The sequence below is a fragment of the Chiloscyllium plagiosum genome, chromosome 28, assembly GCF_004010195.1.
Source record: "Chiloscyllium plagiosum isolate BGI_BamShark_2017 chromosome 28, ASM401019v2, whole genome shotgun sequence".
Classification (NCBI taxonomy): domain Eukaryota; kingdom Metazoa; phylum Chordata; class Chondrichthyes; order Orectolobiformes; family Hemiscylliidae; genus Chiloscyllium; species Chiloscyllium plagiosum.
Genome location: NC_057737.1, coordinates 24,506,278 through 24,512,277, shown reverse-complemented (window position 1 = coordinate 24,512,277; position 6,000 = coordinate 24,506,278). Strand labels below are relative to the sequence as shown.

The 6,000-nt window shown below is 38.3% G+C and overlaps 1 protein-coding gene across 1 annotated transcript in view; it reads right to left on the bottom strand.

Moving 5' to 3' along the window:
- Positions 1 to 6,000, bottom strand: part of aifm4 (apoptosis inducing factor mitochondria associated 4) — a 93,117-nt gene continuing 87,117 nt past the window's right edge. The window contains exon 20 of the mRNA XM_043718518.1: positions 1 to 46. The gene's annotated coding sequence lies outside the window, so the exon portion shown is untranslated. The remainder of the gene's footprint in view (positions 47 to 6,000) is intronic.

The following is a 6,000-nucleotide window of genomic DNA, read 5'->3' as shown; positions in this document are numbered from 1 at the left end:
TGACAAAAGTCTTTCCATGTCGTGGATTATGTCAGACAATAACTATCTGCAACAAGAGAGAATCAAAAGTCATCCTTTGACATTCAATGGCACTGTCATCACTGAAACCCTATTAACAATATTTGAGGGTTCCTATTGACAGAAACTGAACTGGAACAATCAGACAAATAATGGATACAAATCCAGGTCGGAAACTGTGAATTAACAAACCTCCTAGTTCTCAAACCCTGTCTACTAGGTAGAGGGAACTAATCAGGAATATAAAATATTCACAAATTGCTGGATGAGTATGGCTCTAACTCTACTCGACATCACCCAGACCAAATAGCCCACTTAATTGACCTGTCCACCTTCTTAAACATTCATTCACTCCACCACCAGTGTGCAATGGCAGCATTGCATAAAATATTCAAGATGTACGTGTAATGATAGACTATCAAATTTTGATCATCTGACTATTATATCTGAGATCTTTCATTACCTTCAGTGGCTTTAAAAAAGGACAGGTACCAGCTAAAATGGCTGTCCTGATCACCTGATCACAGATTGAGGCTAGTCCAATATGCAATAAACAAAACCATCTATTCTGAAATTATAATTTTATCTAAAGACATCAAAATCAGGCAATTGAGTCCACAGCAAGAAATTCACATCTTCTGTTGAAATTTGTATGACAATTTCGCATATTGGATATGAAAGGTTGCCTGTGGAATATCCTGTTTGGAGAGACAATGGAGCTAGACATAGGAATCTGCAAATGAACCCTATTTCAACGGTTACTTTGGAGCAAGGAGGAGAGAAGGAAAATGGATTCATAATCAAGAATTTGAAAACTCTCTCTTTCTGGTACTCTGTTTCCCTTATCATCTTGAAAGGAAGCACCCAGTGATAAAGCAAATTGAGAGATAAACCATTCATTGAGAACTTAAAATACAAACTTGTCACTGCTGGAAACTATGGTCTTGGGTTAAAAATCTACCACCAAAGGATTTCAAGGACTTTAAACTCCATAGTTTTCATTTTTCCTGTCTGTGTTTATAAAACTCATTACCTATTTGCATGCATGTTTTATGTACATTTTATTATCTTTTGCAAGATTATGCCTTCTATTTTCACTCATGAAAACTTGTAGTTGGTGTTTCATTTTGGTCTAGTTAACTACATTTTTTAACTGAAGTGTCCAAATACATATGAGTTAGGTGCAAGAGTAAGCCATTCAGTCCTTCAACCTTGGTTTGCAATTCAATAAGATTATTGTTGTTCTGATTGTAACCACAAATCCATATTTGCACATACCCCTGAAAACCCTTCACCTCACCAAGAATTTACCCACTTCTACCTTAAAAATATTCCAGGACTCTGCTTCCACCAGCTTTTCAGGAAAAGAATTCCAAAGATTCATGTTCCTCTGAGAGAAATATCTCACTCCACAGTGATCCATAGTTCTACAATCTGCCTGAAGGTAAAATATCTTCTCCACATTTATTCTACAAGGTCCCTCAGGACCTTATATATTTAGAACATAGAACATAGAAACATACAGCACAGAACAGGCCCTTTGGCCCACGATGTTGTGCCGAGGTTTAATCCAAATGTAAAATATAATAACTTAACCTACACACCCCTCAACTCACTGCTTTCCATGTGCATGTCCAGCAGTCGCTTAAATATCCCCAATGACTCTGCTTCCACCACGACATCTGGCAATGCATTCCATACATTCATAACTCTCTGCGTAAAGAATCTACCTCTGACATCTCCTTTATACCTTCCTCCTAACATTTTCAAATGATGACTCCTCGTACCAGTCAATCCTGCCTGGGGAAAAGTCTTTGGGTTTTGATTCTATCTATTCCACTCATTATCTTGTATACCTCGATCAGGTCTCCTCCTTTCCTCCAGAGAGAAAAGTCCGAGCTTATTCAACCTTTCTTCATAATGCAAGCCCTCCAGTCCAGGTAGCATCCTGGTAAACCTTCTTTTCACCCTCTCCAAACCCTCTGTATTTTTCCTATTGTAGGCGACCAGAACTGGACACAATATTCCAGGTGTGGTCTCACCAGGGACTTGTAAAGCTGTAGCAAAACCTCACGGCTCTTAAACTCGATCCCCCTGTTAATGAAAGTCAAAACACCATATGCTTTCTTAACAACCCTATCCACTTGGGTGGCAACTTTGAGGGATCTATGTACTTGCACACCCAGATCCCTGTTCCTCCACACTGCCAAGAATCCTGACTGTAATCCTATATTCAGCATTTGAGTTCGATCTTCCAAAATGCGTCACTTCGCATTTATCCAGGTTGAACTCCATCTGCCATTTCTCAGCCCAGCTCTGCATCCTGTCTATGTCGAGCTGCGGCCTGCAGTAGCCCTCGATACCATCAACGACACTTCCAACTTTGGATCATGTTACCTCTTGCTCTTCTACACTGTAGAAGATAAAAGCCTGACCCATTTGTATACTAGTGCATGTTTAAAAAGAAATAAAAATATTTGTTGAAAGTGACTGAGATCAGGTTGAAAAGCGGAAGGTCAATCCCTATGCCTACCTGGTTATAGCAACTGCAGTAACTCAGCAGTGCTCCTTTGACAGTACATTCCAAACTCACAACCTCTTCCACCTAGAAGTTCAAAGGCAACAGACAAATGGGACTGAGCATCTGCCAGTTTCCCTCTAAGCCACACACATGATGATTTGGAACTACATTCATTTGGAACTAAATCTTGGATCTCACTTCCTAAATATAGGAGTACCAGCACTTAATGGACTGCAGCAATTCAAGAAGGTAGCTCATCATCACCTTCTGAAGGGCAATGGGAAATGGTAAGCAAATGGTGACCTTTGCAGTGATACCTACATCCTGAAAAATATCAAAGGGAGATACTAAAGGAGACTCAAAGGCAAGCAGGCACCTCACCAACCCTCAGGAAATGGGTCATCAGTGTAAATATTTTAATGACATTGTGAACCTAATAGCTTCAGGCTTAATTCTAGATGTCTGTACTTCATGCACCTCAGGTAAGGGACTGAGATGTTTGAAACTTACACAAGGTAAGCAATACATCATTTATAAAAAAATTCTCACTTAATTATTAAAATGAAAATTATTCCATATGATATGTATACCTTAAAAATAAGTTGTTGGATTCTTTAAATCTCAATAAAACTCTTAAATAAGCAGAATGAGGAAAAGGTTTCAGTGAAAAATGTATAGTTGGATTATCTATCAAAAAAAGATGTTGTGCACAGGCTCAATAGAAAATTAGTGGCAGTATGCAAATGTTTTGTTTTCTCTGACTTTGTGACTGTTTACTATTTTTTATATTCTAAAGTCTAATGGCAGCTCCAGCAGTCATCAGTTACGCCAGTGACCAATTATATTTCAAAACATCATTGGACGTTGCTTTAAGCATTGTGATACATTACACTGTATCTGGAGTCACCTCTAATGCAAGTGGGAGTTGAACCTGGTCCTCCACTGTGCCACAAGAGGGCCCAAAATTATCTGATAACTTTTCAAATGAACTTAATATCATACACAGCAACATCATTGCTATTAAACTGCTGTATGTCAGGTAGAAATGACCCAAACCTGAGGCATTAAAATAGTCAATAAATCCAACAAGGAATTTGGGAAAACTACCTTTGCACAGAAACTAGTTAAAATTTGGAACTCTTTATCATATGGAGTGGTTGACATTAATATCATAGGTGCCAAGAAACTAGATACAGAGAGGAGGGAGGAAGGAATAAATGAATATTTTCATAGGATTAGATGAAATTGACCAAATGACCTGCTACTATAACAGGATGTCAGTTAGCTCAGTTGTCTGGATAGGTGGTCAATAAAAATCTGATTTGGAGGAGCCGGTGTTGGACTGGGGGAGACAAAGTCAAAAATCACACAAGGTCATAGTCCAATAGATTTTACTGGAGAAACTAGCTTTTGAAGCACTGCTTTTCAATCAGGTGGTTGTGAAGCAGGATCATAAGACGCAGAATTTATAACAAAAGATTACAGTGTCATGCAGCTGAAATATATCATAAATCTAGGTTTGTTCAATATATTATTTCAGCTGCATGACACTGTAATCTTTTGCTATAAGTTCTATGTCTTATGATCCTGTTTCACAACCACCTGATGAAGAAGCAGTACTTTGAAAGCTAGTGCCTCCAAATAAACCTGTTGGACTGTAACCTGGTGTTGTATGACTTTTAATAAAGATCTGGCGACACTAATCCCATTATCCAGCTTTTGGCAAAACCTCTCCAATTATTCTACATAACCGAAATTCCTCATACCTGAAACCATTTTTATGAATGCTTCCTGTACCCTACCTAATTCACTGCACAAGTTCAATCCTAAAATGAGCGGAGGACACCATGAAGGATTTTCATTCTCAATCTCTCCTCTTGCTGGAGGCATGGTAATCCTCAGGTTAAACAACCACAAGCAATTTCTCTCTAATGAAAGAGCAGCCCTATGGTCTGGTAAGACTATGGTGCTAAAAAAAAATGTAAATTTTAAGGATCAGCATATGTTCAAATAAAGGTCTACTTTATCATATACTGATGAAAGATTAATAAAATTAAGTTAATCATCTGATTCTTGATCATATATCAGAAACATCCCCTCATCACTGTATCAATTTGTACCATAACATTGGTTTTATTTGTTCTTGAGATGTGGGCATCTCTGGTTGGTACAGCATTTATTACTCATCTCTAATTGCCCAAATAACAGTTCGGTGTCAATCACATTGCTGTGGGTCTGAAGCCACATATGTATGCCAGAAGGAAGGAAAATTGCTGTCCTTAAAGCATATCAGTGAACCAGGTGGGTTTTTACAACCAATGGACAATAGATGTTATGTAGTCACCATTAGATTAGCTTTATGTCCCAGATTTTTATTGTATTTAAATTTTATCATCTGTCATGGTAGAATTCAGATCCACATTCCCAGAACATCACCTGGGGTTCTGGATTACGAATTTGGTGACAGTACCACCAAATCACCACCTCCCCCTTACAACATTTCCCATACATCCACCGGATCTAATATATGTCTTGTTCTTCTAAATAAAAAAACAGATAAAAACAAGCAGTTTACCTGCTTGGCAGCCAAATCTGCCGCCTGGCGGCTATAAATATATTTTCCAAATTAAAATGTTATCATCAATATCTTCATTACATTAATGGCAACATTAGAATATAATTTACTTGATTATTCTTTAAATTGATTTCTCCCCATAAATGGTTTTTATTAGTTCAGATGTGTCCAGTATTCCACTAAATGGGATGTTCCCCTCAGTCTTCTTCCCTCTGTCTGAAGACTGCCCTGCTATTCAACAACCACCAACTTTTCCAATACCTGGCTGTGAAAAGCATTCAACAGTAACTCTTAACTGTTATTTTTCAGTTCTGGATGCAACAGTTCATAAAGCATGTGAGGGAATTAGATACGGTATAGAAAACATTCACAGGAATGGTTGCAGGGATGAGGAATTTAAGTTGTGTAGAATAATTGGAGAGTTTTTGCCAAAAGCTGGATAATGGGATTAGTGTAGCCAGACCTTTATTGACCAACATATGCATAGAGGTACGAATGGCCTCCTTCTGAAATGTAAACATGTATGAGCCTATGAGAAGATAAGGTTAAGGTGAAATTTGATACAAGGTATACAACATCATGAGGGATCTGGACAAGGTAAATGGGGAGAAGCTATTCTCAAAATAGTGCAAGGATTGAGAACCAGAGGGCAGAGTTTCAAGGTAATTTGCAAAAGAAGCAACAGCAACATAAGAAAAAGTCTCTTGACAGAGTCATACAACACAGAAACAAACCCTTCGGCCCAACTCATCCATGCAGATCAGGTTTCCTGAACTGAATTGGTCCATTCGTATTCACGTACCTGTCCCAATGTCTTTTAAATGTTGCAATTGTACCCATCTCTACCACTTCCTCTGGATTCTCATTCCATATACACACCACCCTC